We start from the raw sequence: 15,140 nt of genomic DNA on the forward strand, positions 1-15,140 counted from the left end.
TAACTTCCTTGAGGTCCAGCTTTAAGGTGACAAGCAAAACAAAAGCCCGTGGGGTGAGCACAGAGGAGTCCACAAGCCACCAAGAAATAAAAAGAGAAAAACCAAATCGCATCTTCCTGGACATTTCCTGATCTACTCACATACCTGGGGTTTCCACTGAGTAGTTTCCAGGCATGATACTGATGATTGTTCATACCTGGCCCCAAGATTTTTCATAGCTGGCACAGCTCAGGGGTGGGCCAACTTTTTGGCCTGAGGGCCACATCGGGGTTCCAAAAGCGTCTGAAGGGCTGGAGTAGTGTAATAACTTGCTCCCTGTTGGAACGTGCTCCTCACGGCTGAAAGCCCTGGTACTCTGGGAGGCATGGTAAGGGGGCAGGAAGCAGGAGGGGTGGCTAAGGGGCAGGGCGTCCCAGGGGGCAGTCAGGGGACAGGGAGCAGTTGGATAGGAGTGGGAGTCCTGGGGGACCTGTGAGGGGGCGGGGGCGTGAATAGGGGTCGGAAAAGTCAGGGGACAGGAAGCAGGGGAGCTTGGAGAGGAGGTGGGGTCCAGGGGAGACGGTTGGGGCGGAGAGGTCACAGGTAAAGCAAGTAGAAAACAGTTCTTAAGGGGGATTTTAGAGCCAACTGGCTGGCTGGGTGTCCATAAAAGGGAGCTCCCCCTGCGCCCGCTTGATTTATCACAAGATCTTGGTGAAACCGGCCATCGGGGGGCTGACGAGAAGGACCCTCAGTAGTATAAGGGTCCTACCATCAAACAATCCCTAACCCAGCCCCTTGACCCCTTAGCCCCACCCACCGGAAGTCCCGCCCCCATGGGTTATTACTTCCGGGGTCAAGGCCGCCACATGACCGGAAGCAAGGCATGTCATGTGACACCCACCCCACCCCTTGACCCCTTTACCCCACCCCTTGACCTCTGCCCCCCACCGGAAGTCCTGCCCCATGGGGTATTACTTCCAGGGTCAAGGCTGCCACGTGACCGGAAGCAAGGTATGTCATGTGACCCCTCTAACATCTCCTCCCACTGCCCTCTACCAATCAGGATGGGTTTCACCCCTGTAGGACTTCCCCCCAAGAGGAGCTTTGACCAATCAGGGCGAGTTCCGGGGTGGGGGTGTCCTCTCTGGAAGTGGGTCTTGTGACCCCTCTAACAACTCCTCCCCCCACCCCGCTACCAATCAGGAGGGGTTTTGTTCCGATAGGACCAAGAGGAGATTTGACCAATTAGGATGAGTTCCGGGGGGTGGGGTGACCCGTCCGGAAATGATTCGTGTGACCACTCTAACAGCTCCTCCCACCAACCTCTACCAATCAGGCCGCCCCGAGAGCAGATTTGACCAAAATAGGGCAGGTTCTGGGATGGGGTGAACCGCCCAGAAGAGGGGCGTATGAGCCCTCTGCCAATCAGAGTGCAGCACCATCACCCCATAAGGCCCAGCGTCGGGCAGAAGAGGCTGTCTTTTACCAAGAGCGCGTGTTTTAGAAATCGTGGAAACATGGACTCCTTCACCACCCCCGTGAGAACTTCGGACTTTGTTTTAGCCCCAAGGGCCTTCGACAAACCGCGGAGAAAGCGCTACGTCTGCGACAGTTCGAGGAGGAGGAGGGGGCGATTCAGGGGAGCCCTTTGGCCCAGCCATTGATGGACACACCGGAAACCGACCCCGAAACCCAGCCGCTTGTGGGGCCCCGTGATGAGCGTGATGGCCTCTTGTTGTCCACCCCCCGAGAGGTGGAAGGTGATCACGGCTTGGGGGAGTTACGGGCGGACAAGGTGAATGAAAAAGACGTGGCTCAGGTAAATGCATGTTTAAGAAGTGACGGTCGGGGTGGGGGTGTGTAATGGGGGGGTGGGGGGTGGGAGGGCTAGGAACCAGGGATTGTGTAAATCAAAAACCAAGCAGTGGGGTGCTTATGCTGTTTCTTTTTTGAAAAAAATCTCTCAACAGCTCGATGATGCCTTTCTAGAGGACCCGGAGACTCTGGACAGCGTTGCACCAAGCAGCGAAGATGAACCGGGCCCACCTTGTTTTTGCTCAACGCCGATACAAAATGTTGAAGAGGACTCCGAGGATGACGGCTATGAGGAGTTTAGGAGGCGGCTTGGCATGGAACTGACTGAGCCAGTGCCACGTCGTGAGCGTAACAAAGTCCTGCGGACTATTGTACGCGTTGCTGTTTATTCTGTTCTTAATCACTGTCTTAGGGAAAAGCTTTTTGAAGATTGTGAGGGCTGTGTCATAGATGCACCAGGCCAGCGGCACCATGACTGTGTGACTTGGACTTCAGTGGATATAAACTGCAAGCTCCGGGGCCTGTGTGCTGAGCTGTGTTTGGAAAGCTTATTAAACACTGTGATTGCCATAGGCTATGCTATGCAATGTCTGTGCCTAACCCAAGAACATTTAGCACAAGGGGCGACCTTGATAAATGCTGTGCAATTCAGTGGAGACCCTGACCATGTTTTAAAGAAAATGACCAAACCGGAAGATGCCTGCTTAGAGCGTTATATTGACCGTCTGGTCCGCACAAAAAGTTACAGAACCCTGCTTAAGAAAAAGGCTATTTGTAAGAAATCTAAAAGGATTAAGTTAGAAAATGGTGAGGTGCCAAACATGCGATATAAAACTTGGTAGCTGTAAATTTAAAAATCTATTGAAAAGGGCTGTAAAAAAAAAATCTATTGAAAAGGGCTTTGTGACTATTTGTATTTCTGTTAAAAGGTCTCTGGCCCTTAAGGGAGCTTAAAGTCTTTTTTCTTTCTTTCTTTTTTTAATGGAGCATCTTGGTTTGTTTTCAAGGAGCTGTATGTCTTTTAAATAAAAAAAAAATTGTTTGTGAGAACCTAGCTCTTGTGTCTTTTGCGTAAGAGAGACCCATTTACAGCAAAAAAAAAAAAAAAAAAAAAAAAGCTGAAATGTATGTTGTGGGAGGGGGAAAAATACCCTAAAAATGTGTTTACAATAAAACAAACAGGGATGGTTCAGACATGTGGTTGAGTACAATAGAGTTGACTTATTCTGTTGAACTGAACGGGTTTAACCACCCCCCTCACTGAATAGCCAGTGGGCTATGGTGCACCCATAGTAAGGGAGGTGGCTGGGTGAGGATGGTGAGTTTCTAACTTAATCTTTTTAGATTTCTTACAAATAGCCTTTTTCTTAAGCAGGGATTTAGTAGTATAAGGGGCTGTGGATCTGCGATGCTCCACAGTACGGAGCAGCGAGGGAACGTCCCTCTGTACTGTGCTGGGGGCACCCCGCTAGAGTGCTGGCTCAGCTCTGTGCCCCTCAACCCCAGGGCTCCTCCCCCCTGGAGCAGGGAGCCAGCATTCCCCCTCCCCAGCCAGGACCCTGCCCACAGCATGGGGGAGGAGCAGCAAGGAGTTAACGGGAGTCTGAGAAAAGCGGTGAAGAGGCTCCAGGGGCTGAAAGCGCTGGGCTAAGGGAACTAGACCTGGCTGGCAAGGTACCAACAGCAAGGAGGGCATCTAGGGGGCTGCAAAGGAGGGAAACTAGATGCAAACGTGAATGTAGACAAGTCAACTCCAAGACTGTGAGGTGTATCCAAGGGGGAGGGGAGCCCTGGCGGGGGGAGCAGACGGGAGGGAGAGGCCACTCACGTGTGATGCCTTCGTCCATGATGTCGGACATCGTGCAGCACGATGAGAGGATGCGCGTGCTGGGGTGGTCCATGATCAGCACCTGGGGTAGCGAGAGATGAGCGCTCCACTTCGGATGAACTAGTCACTGCCCTGAGCCCAGCCGCCCTCCATCATCATCCACGGCACAGCCAAGGGAGCAGAGCGACTGCTAACAGCAGAGCTGACGGCTCCCGGTCCAGCCCTTCCACAGCAGAGCAGCAGGGCCGGTACCAAGACTGCACTTGGCTGAGCTGACCGTGCTAAGGACTGCGTGAGGAGCTACAGGGAGAGCAGCTCCGAGCAGAGTGGCTGGTACGAGATGTAGGAGACAAACCTGGGACACCTGGCCATTCAGAATGGTTCCATCCTTCTAGACTGGAGGAGATCAGCCTCTTTGCCCAGGTGACAGGGTGAGTGCAAGAAGCAGGGACAGAACCCAGGAGTCCTAGCTCCCAGTCCCCTGCTCTGATCCACCAGATACCCGCTCCCCAGCCCTCGGACAGAACTAGGATCAGGGCACAGAGAAATGGAATGAGGGGCGTCTCCGTGGTTTTTTTTTTCACATTACACATTTAATGGAAAGTCAGAACTTTAACAAAACTAGAGCTTCAGACAGTAGCTGAAGTCTGAATACAACTTCCATTAATCAGTTTAACAATTTGCCTCTAAGTCTAGGGCTAGCAAATAGCTTTATTAAAAAAACCCCATAAGCAATTTCAAGCTTTTTTATATAACTGCAAAAACAAAAAATAAATAAATAAAATGAATGCAGTGTACAGAGGAGAAACTGAAAAGTGCTTCATAAGAACCTTAGCTGCTCATATCCAAAGTCTCAAAATCTTGAAATGTGGGGAATGGATGCACTGTGCACAAATTATGCTTTCCATTTAGTTCCGTGTTCCCCTAGGAAAGCCCTGTAGGCCATCAGCCCAATATCTCCACCACCTTCCTGCCGTGCTGAACGAACCCATTGCTCTGTGCAGTCCAGCATCCCGCTGCACCAAATCCGGCCACTGAGCAAGCTCTGCTGCACCGGCCTAGCTCACTGTTCTACACCCCCCAGCCCAATCCATGCCGGGGGCTCAATAACCGGCCTGCCAAATGGTGCAAACTGTCCCCATGCTTGGCGCTCTCCTGCTCCTCCTCCCACCCAGGCTGGCTGACTGGGCCCAGTGGTCTGATCCGGTGTGTGTGTGTGGGGGGAGATATGGGGCTAGCTGGACAAGCTGGCTCTGATCCAGCGCAGTGGGAAGGCAGACATACCCAAGCCTAGCTGGGGACAGATGATGAGCTAGACAGCAGGGATCTGATCCAGCCTGGAAAACCTCAGGTTCCTAATGAATCCCAAGAGGCTGGAGGGGGAGGAGCACGATATATGGATACAGCACATCCCCAGGGGGCCTGGCCTGCTTACCTTCCATTCTCTTTCCTTCTTCACGCTACGAAGGACAACGCTGAGGATCTCTGCAAGGGAAAGAGACAGGGATTAGCAGTGGGGCTCAGACGGGACGGCTGTGCCCTGAGCCAGGACCCACTGGCTGGTGGAAGGACCCCTCGGCGAAGTGGCTCAGAGGCTGCTTTCAGGCCAGATAGCGATGTGCTCCTAGCAGTGCCCCCAGTCAGCGATCGTGGTGGGGTGACAGACTAGATGGGCCATGGGTCTGATCCCCCTTCCTTTCTGTCAGGCTGGATACGAGCGCAGCTGAACTAAGGATCTGGCCCCGTGCAGGAAGAGAACAGATCCTGCCCAACACCTCTCGACTGGAGGGGATCCAGGGACCCTCTACTGCATGTGGGGGACAGCAACACAACAAAGACTTCAAATCCTGAGTCCTGCACATAGAACCCCTCCAAGGCATGCCCCTCTCAGGGAACTGCCGGCCTGTCTCCTGGGCACCTTCCACGGCCAAGTGAAGCAATTAGATAGTCAGCTCTTCGGGCCAAGCACCATCTTTTTGTTGTGCCCAGCACAATGGTACCCTGACCCATGACTGGCGCTCCTGGGCACTACCGTAATACACCTAATGAATAATGTACAACACCTTGCAAAATGGGGCTTGGTCCATAACTGGGGCTCCTGGGTGCTACCATAATACATCTGTTTGTTTTACCCTACGAAGCACCTGATTCTGGCTGGCCCCGGAGGGCAATAGCCCCGAGACCCTGACCTGTGCTCTCACTCTCACCCTCACTCCCGATAGCGGGTGTGCGTGAGTGCACTGCCCAACACACTATGTTTCCCCCATAACTCAAGCAATGCCTCTCCCTACCCCACCTCTAGCCCATCAGGACTTGGCTGCTCAGTCCTAATGAGGCTCCAGGGGCTATTCTGCACCAGGACGCACTGGCCTCCGTGCTGCTTTCCTGCAGTTCCTTTACACCTGCGGCATGCGGACGCCCCGTTCACTGGGGCACGTGGGGCTCGAGTGCACGGTAAGGGGCTGGCAGCACAGACTGGATCCAGACATGGTGAAGGCAGACACGAACCTGCTTTCTCCACGCATCTCCACCCAGGCATTTCGACCCTGAACTGCAGCTACACCCCCCCCCCACGCCAGCCCTGGACTGCCCCCACCAGCTGTGCCAGTGCCCCTCACTACTGACTGGAGCCCTTGCTATCCCAGCCCTGGGCTCCCACCCACTCCCAGCTCCGCCAGTGCCCCTCACTCCTGTCCACAGCCCCCTGCTATCCCAGGCCTTTGCTCCCCCCCCCATTCCCAGCTCTGCCAGTGCCCCTCACTCCTGACCCGCAGCTATTCCAGTCCTGGGTTCCCCCCCTCACGGCTCTGCAGATGCCCTTCACTCCTGACCCGCAGCACCCTGCTGTTCCTGTTCAGAGACCCCTCTTGAACCAGGGCAGTATGGCCCACCCCAAGTATTCAAAAGTCACGTGTCAGGCCCTCGTAATTGTGCAATTTAGTGAGGAAAAGCTAAGAGAAGAGCTACGGGTTGTTAGCACCACCGGCCATCCTGAGCTGTGGGCCACTTTTCCTCTCTCCCAGTTCTGGGGGAAACCATGGAACATCAGAACTTAATCCACTTTCCAAGGGTCTTTTAAACCCCAGGTCTGTGGTCTGGATTTAGCCACAGGCCCCGTCCACTGCAGCCGGGACTGGAGATTCAGCAGTGGGTTGGGCTTCTGAAGTGACACAGCCCTCACAGCGGGTCAGGGTGTTGCCAGAAGACAATGACTAACACATAGCAACTAACACCTCAGAGTCCATCCTGCACAAGGCAGCGGAGGCCATGCTCATCAAGTGTAAGGCTTTAACTTGTTCTCTCCTACATTACAGCTGTAGCCTACCCCAGCTCTGTGTTGGGGCCGGGCAGAAGTGTACTGCTTCACTACGGGGCAGGGGGGGCTATGACATCATTTTTCTCCTCGCATGCAGCCGTGGCCTGTTCTGACAGGCTGTTTATAATGCTAACTTTACTAGTTTCGGAGGTTGTCGCGGGGGGGGGGGGGGGGGGGGGCGGGGCGCAAGGTGAAAGTTTCGCCGAGGGTGGAAAATATCCTTGCACCGGCCCTGGCGGGAGTCATCCCGATGGAAAGAGACGAGGAAGAGGACGACAACGCCCCCGCAAAGTGCAGCTCCTATGGGAGGGGGCAGCCCTTGGGGGTGGGGCAGACACCCTCCTCCCCCTCCTGGTGTGTGACAGGCAGGCGGGGGGGAGCTCTCTGCTCCGACTGGCTCCTAATCCTCCCCGAGGGTGCGACACCCCCAGGAGCGCCCCTCCCAGGGCCCCCCAACTGGGCCCTGCCCCCCCAGACCCACACCCAACCAGACTCTGCCCCCGACCGGGCTCAGACCCCCCGGCTCCGCACTCACTCTCGCGCACCACCGCCTACAGCCCGGACGGGGCCATCTCCGCCTCTTGCCACGTCCCCTCCAGCCCTGTGGGTAGAAGTGGGACTCAGCTGTGTGCGGGGTGGGGCTGGAGTCAGGACTCCTGGGTTCTGCCCCGGCTCCACTCCTGACCTTGGGCGCGCCCTGGCCTCTCCCTGCCGTGCTCTGGGGAGTGTCTGTGACGCTGGGCGACGGCCCCGAGTGACCCTGAAATCAGTCACTGGTGGACAGGCCCGGCCCCCCCAGTGTCACTGGTGGACGGGCCCGGCCCCCCTTGTGTCACTGGTGGACGGGCCCGGCCCCCCCTTGTGTCACTGGTGGACGGGCCTGGCCCCCCCTAGTGTCACTGGTGGACGGGCCCAGCCCCCCCCCAGTGTCACTGGTGGACGGGCCCGGCCCCCCTTGTGTCACTGATGGACGGGCCCGGCCCCCCCTTGTGTCACTGGTGGATGGGCCCGGCCCCCCTTGTGTCACTGGTGGACGGGCCCGGCCCCCCCTTGTGTCACTGGTGGACGGGCCCGGCCCCCCCAGTGTCACTGGTGGACAGGCCCGGCCCCCCCTTGTGTCACTGATGGACGGGCCCGGCCCCCCCTAGTGTCACTGGTGGACGGGCCCGGCCCCCCCAGTGTCACTGATGGACGGGCCCGGCCCCCCCAGTGTCACTGGTGGACGGGCCCAGCCCCCCCTTGTGTCACTGGTGGACGGGCCCAGCCCCCCTGCCCCCCGTGACTGATTTCGGTATAAAGCAGCTGGGGTGCTGGTGGTCGATGTCTGCAAGGCTGGAGACGGCCGGACGCCGCAGCCCCCCACTTCTGGCACTGCGGGGGCTGGGCCTGGGCACCAAGGGGCAGGCGCCCGGTGACAGGGTCACGCAGGTCCCCACTGAGCCCCCACCTGGTCACGTGGGGCGCAGAGGGAGGCGGGGGCCTAGGGCAGGGCTAAGGCGAGGACGGGGTTGGGGTCGTGGGGCCTCAGCCCGCTCCAGTCAGGGCCCCCCACTGAGCTGCAAGTCCCCCCTCCAACCAGCGTCCCCCCCTCAGCAGTGTCCCTTGCCCCCCCCTCGGTCAGGCCTCTCGCCCCCCTCCACCCAGCCCCCCTCCGTCAGCCAGGCTTTGTCTCAAAATCAGGCAAATCATAGATTCATAGATTCCAGTGACAGAAGGGATCATCTAGTCTGGTCTTCTGTATAGCACAGGCCAGAGAGCTTCCCAAAAATAATCCCTAGAGCAGATCTTGTAGGAAAACACCCAATCTGGATTTTAAAATGGTCAGTGATGGAGAATCCATCACAATCCTTGGTAAATTATTCCAATGGTTAATTACCCTCACTGTCAATCATTTACACCTTTTTTCCAGTCTGAATTTGTTTAGCTTCAACTTCCATGTTATACCAATCTCCGGTAGATTGAAGAGCCCATTATTAAATATTTGTTTCCCATGTAGGTACTTGGAGACTGTAATCAAATCACCCCTTAACCTTCTCTTTGTTAAGATAAATAGATTGAGCTCCTTGCCTGTATCACTATAAGTCATGTTTTCCAGTCCTTTAATCATGCTTGTGGCTCTTTTCTGAACCCTCCAATTTATTAACATCCTTTTTGAATTGTGGATACCACAACTGGACACAGTAGGGATCACACCAGTGCCACTATTGAGGTACAGTAACCTCTTTACTCCTACTTGAGATTCCCCTATTTATGCATCCCAGGATCACTCTAGCTATTTTGGTCACTGTATCACACTGGGAGGTCATGTTCAGCTGCTTATTCGCTTCCACCCCCAAATCTTTTTCAGAGTCACTGCTTCCCAGGATAGAGTCCCCCATCCTCTAACTAAGGCCTACAGGTTTTGTTCCCGGATGTATACGTTTACATTAGCCATATTAAAATTAGGGCTGTCAAGCAATTAAAAAAATTAATTGCGATTAACTGCGCGATTCAAAAAATTAACCGCACGATTCAAAAATGAATTGCGTGATTAATTGTGCTGTTAAACAACAATAGAATACCATTTCTTTTAAATATTTTTGGATGTTTACTACATTTTCAAATCTATTAATTTCAATTACAACACAGAATAAAGAGTGTACAGTGCTCACTGTATATTTATTTTTTATTACAAATAATTGCACTGTAAAAAACAAAAAAAATATTTTTCAATTCACCTCATACAAGTACTGTAGTGCAGTCTCTTTACCATGAAAGTTGAGCTTACAAATGTAGAATTATACATATATAAAAAAACTGCATTCAAAAATAAAACAATGTAAAACTTTAGAGCTTACAAGTCCACTCGTCCTACTTCTTGGTCAGCCAATCGCTCAGACAAACAAGGTTAGTTACAATTTGCAGAAAATGATGCTGCCTGCTTCTCGTTTACAATGACACCCGAAAGTGAGAACAGGCATTCGCATGGCACTGTTGTCGCTGGCGTTGAAACATATTTTCGTGCCAGATACGCTAAAGATTCATATGTCCCTTCATGCTGCAATCACCATTCCAGAGGACATGCTTCCATGCTGATGATGGGCTCTGCTTTTGATAACAATCCAAAGCAGCGTGAACTGACTCATGTTCATTTTCATCATCTGAGGCAGATGCCACCAGGAGGTTGATTTTCTTTTTTGGTGGTTTGGGTTCTGTAGTTTCCGTATCAGAGTGTTGCTCTTTTAAGGCTTCTAAAAGCATGCTCCACACCTTGTCCCTCTCAGATTTTGGAAGGCACTTCAGATTTTTAAACCTTGGGTCGAGTGCTGTAGCTATTTTTAGAAATCTCACATCGGTACCTTCTTTGCGTTTTGTCAAATCTGCAGTGAAAGTGTTCTTAAAACGAACATGTGCTGGGTCATCATCCGAGACTGCTATAACATGAAATATGTGCAGAATGTGGGTGAAACAGAGTCGGAAACATACAGTTCTCCCCCCAAGGAGTCCAGTCACAAATGTAATTGATGCATTATTTTTTTAATGAGCATCATCAGCATGGAAGCATGCCCTCTGGAATGGTGGCTGAAGCATGAAGGGGAATAGGAATGTTTAGCATATTTAGCATGTAAATACCTTGCAATGCTGGCTACAAAAGTTCCATGCGTTCTCACTTGCAGGTGACATTGTAAATAAGAAGCAGGCAGCAGTAGCTCCTGTCAATGTAAACAAACTTGTTTGTCTGAGCGATTGGCAGAATAAGAAGTAGGTTATGTAACCAAAAAAAAAAAATCTGCATTTGTAAGTTACACTTAGAGGTCTAGTGGGTATGAGTGGAGGGGCTGGGGGTGGGAGTCAGCACTCCTGGGTTCTATTCCTGGATCTGTGAGGGAGGGTTGTCTACTGTTTAGATCAGGAGATGGAGAGTCAGGACTCCTCCTGGCTTTGCAGCTGACTCCCTGTGTGACTGAGGGCAATTCCCCCCAACCCCCTGTGCCTCAGTCATACGGGGATAATGACACCGACCCAGCTCCTGGGGGTTGGGGCTAGATTCATTCCAGTCTATACAGCACCTCTGAGGGAGGTGCTAGGAAAGGGCAGGACATAAGTAACCAACAGAAACTAATGGGATGCACCATGTGATTCTCTTTCTGTCCCTAGCGCATGTGACTGTGGACCCCAACACAGCCAATGCCTACCTGCTCCTGTCCCGGGATCAGCGGAGCGTGAGGGTGGGCAACAAGAGGCGGGACGTCCCCAGTAACCCCAAGTGGTTTGACACGTGCACCTGCATCCTGGGCCGGCAGCGGTTCACAGCCGGGATGCACTACTGGGAGGTGGAAGTGGGGGACAAGCCATGCTGGACACTGAGGGTCTGTGAGGAGTGTGTGAGCAGGCAGGGAATATTCACGCCCTCACCAGCGACTGGCTTCTAGACAGTGTGGCTGCACAATGGGGATGAGTATGCAGCGCTCACTTCCCCCCTGCCCGAGCTGAGAGTGAAGCCTTGGCAGATTGGCATCCTCCTGGACTTTGAGGCCGGAGAGGTGTCCTTCTACAACGTGACTGGCAGCTGTCACATCTACACCTTCAGTGACATCTTCTTGGAGCCCCTGCGGCCATACTTCTACCCGGGGGTGCGGGCAGGCAGCCTGAATGATGCCCCACTGACCCTCCAACAGGGAACACAGCAGCCATGAGCCAGTCACAGCCGCCTTGGCACCTTGGGCTTTCAGGACTTACCAATGAAAGGCTTTCTTAACAATATATAATTCACCAGCGGAACTTACTGCTACAGGATATTGAGGCGGCCAAATGTCTAGTGGGATTCAAAAAAGGATGAGACATATATATGGATAATCCAAATATCACCAGCTAGAGAGGGCAGGAGACCCCAGGACTATAAAACCATCTCCACAGGGCAGGAGCCAGCCACTGACTACAGGGGGGCACATTCCCCAAAGAGAAGGTTATTCCATAATTACACACTGCAGGGTCTCTGGTACCTTCCTTGAAGCCTCTGATTATGGAGACAGGATACCTGGCTTTTGGGCGCTGCAGTGAGCTAGCACAGCAAATCCTGTGCTCTCTGGGTGCTGTTAGAGCAAGAAATTGGTCACTGAAGCTGATAATCAGCCACAGAGCAGGAGCAGTGACCCACGATAAATGCCCCCAGACTGCTAGACCTTCCTGCACAGCCCCAGTAGGGGAGTCTTCATCCAGCATTGCCATTCCCCAGCACTGGAATGCAGAGTCAGCAGCATCTGCGGGGAGGCCCAGGGAGCAGGAGGGGATGGGTGAGAGGACCTGAGGGCCTTGCTCAGTTTGCAAAGAATCCAGCTGCATCATCTTTAGTAGGTGGTGTGGCTGGTGGAGACCTTGGGTCTCTGGCATGTCATGCTCCTGGCCTAGCCGCTTGGTTCAAGGTAGAGCATTGCTGCCTGTGTCCTGTAACCTCCAGCAGCCAAGCTCCTTGGGGCAGCCATGGAAACATTGCCTTTGGCTACCCTTGTTTTAAAGGGCTCGGGGCGCATGGACACGAGGATGGAGTCGCATGTCTGTAAGGGGTGGGGCCTGCCAACACGAGCGAGCCAGCTCCAATCGGCAATTTGCCTCTGACCTATCCCCCCTTCTAGTGAAATACCGAAGCCTTCCTTCCGCTGGATGCTTCTGAGCCCAGCCCAGCCCGTGGGCCAGAGCTGTCCACAGCCCTGTGCGTGTGCTGTCCCTGGTCTCACTGACCGTGTGCATCAGCACTCAAACCCAGTGCAGACTTCAAAGCCTGTTGGCCCATAAACCTCACCTCTCTAGGTCATTTTCTCCCACCAATAAACAATGCATTCCAATAGCCTTGTATAAGCTGGCAAAGCATCCATTGTGATCTGAGAGCTGCTCATCCCCACCTTCTGGGGGAAGGGGGAGAGCTAGGAGATCCAGTCCAGCTGGAGCCATGGTGCTCTCAGGACTCAGCACTCTCATGGGCCCTTCGTGTTGCATGTTGATTCAGGGAATACTATGATTGCCTGATGGTGCTGCCCATTCCCTAGCCCTGTGTGCACCTCTCTGTGATGGGACTTCACCCCAAGAAGCCAATGTGCTGCCTGCAGCTAAATATTTCAGCCCCCCTCCAGCCCCGGTGAGGAAGGCAGAGTGAGAGGAATTTCATACACAGAGAACCCGCTAGACTGTTCCAAAGCTAGGCAGAGAGGGTGGGACAAGGGGGTCTCTGAGGCCCTCAGGCTGGGCCTAGCTCACTGCCATGCCCCTCTCAAGGAGTGGTTTTGCCTTCTTGACATATATTCACCCTAACCCAAATAATGACAGGTTTCAGAGTAGCAGCCATGTTAGTCTGTATTCGCAAAAAGAAAAGGAGGACTTGTGGCACCTTAGAGACTAACCAATTTATTTGAGCATAAGCATCCGATGAAGTGAGCTTTAGCTTATGCTCAAATAAATTGGTTAGTCTCTAAGGTGCCACAAGTCCTCCTTTTCTTTTTCCTAACCCAAATGTATCCCATTGGCTACTGGGAGTTCCAAGCTGGGACAAGTTCACCTTGATGTCTTTCTCCAGCAGGCGGATGGTTGCAGAATCTCTCCTGGGTTGCAGAATTGCTCCTAGCCAGGGCTGGCTTTGATGCAGCAGCCTGGGGATGGTGCCCCATCCTAGCTGGGCAGGGCTCATGCCCTCCTTGCCTGGCCAATCCCATCGGGCTCCCCTTGAATATGTCCAGGACGCGATGGCTGCAGCCCTGCAGCCGCTGTACAGCCATGGGCACAGTAGGCCTGTGTGTGGGTGTTCGTCTGGCTCCAGGGCTGGGGAGGGAGGAGAAGACCCGGGAAAGAGCAGCAGCAAGCCATTCGCTGAGTAGACAGGACTGGGCTGGCAGCTCCAGGCGCGTTTCCAGCTCCGCGGAGAGGGACGTCAAGGCTGGCTGGACTGGGTCTGCGCTTCCCTCCGAGCCAGGCTCCGGGCAAAGCGTTGGTGACTGGGAGACCCAGCGTGTGTGTGATTACCCCAAACCTTCCTGCAGGCGCCGGGGGACTGGATGGCACCTGGAAAGACCGTGGAGGTGTTTCCTTTGGGCCAGCTCCAGCCTGCCCAGGCTCCAAGCTCAGCGCTCCTCTGCCAGCCTCGTGAAGGGTCCTGGAAGAGCCAGAACACAGGGCAGGAGAGGAGAACGTAACCCTGCCGTGGGGCTGGGGCTGCTTTGCAGCCGAGGGCGGTGGGGGGGCTGCGTGGGTGCTCCCACATGGGCACTGCTGCCCGCCAGGGGACGGACGGCTGGGCTGGCACAAGGGGCCCGTGTTTATACCTGGCGCAGACACAAGCGCTAGCGCCGCACAGCAGCTCGTGAGGATCTGACGGGCTCCATCCCCAGTTGCGCGCTGACGTGGCCCAGCTCTGTGCCTCAGTTTCCCCCTCTGTAGAACAGGAGGATAGCGACACCAACCCTCCGGCTGTCCCGCTGCAGGCCTGGGCCCTTGGTGGCATGGTTCTGGAGGATAGCTTCATGCATCCAGGGAAGGCTGGCATCAAGCTGTCTGTGTTTTCAAAGGCCCTCCAGCTCCCTCCCCTCCCCCTGCACTCTGGTGCGGATTACAGGGATCCCGGTGCGTTTTTTTATTGGGAATGCTTCCCAGCCGCTGCTCCAGGCCCAGAACATGGTGTGTTCGCTTTCAAACCTCGCACTGCGTCTGTTAGCCTTTTACAGGGCCAAGACAAGAGCTGGGGATGCAGCCAGGGCTGGAGCTCTCCTCCATGTTCCTTTCCCGGTGTGCCAACCAGACGGCTGCACCGTGCCACAGCCAGCAAGTTCCTTTCCCTTAACGCTCAGTGGAAACCCTTCCTGCTGCCGCTTGCCAGCCACGCCAGCGTCACACCCACAGACCCTGGTCGTCGGCGGGTGGGGATCAAACCTGGGGCCTCCGGAGCTTAGTGCATGAGCCTCCATTGCATGAGCTAAAAGCCCCCTGGCTGGTAGCGACGGCTGCAGAGCAGACTCATCTTCTCTCTCTCTCTCTAACGGTCTTGGTGCCACTCGATGGGACACAACACCACACCCAGAAGGTGCCTGGGTTACATCAGCTGGCGGAGGAGTAGCTTCATATCGAGCTTCAGATCCCCGTCTTGGGCTTTGATTGATTGGGGAGGGGAGTCCCCAGGCATGCTGGGGTGGCTGGGAGGAAATTGAAAGGAACTGTTTGTGCTGAATTGCCCCCCCC

Source organism: Natator depressus, chromosome 12 (genome assembly GCF_965152275.1).
Source record: "Natator depressus isolate rNatDep1 chromosome 12, rNatDep2.hap1, whole genome shotgun sequence".
NCBI lineage: Eukaryota > Metazoa > Chordata > Testudines > Cheloniidae > Natator > Natator depressus.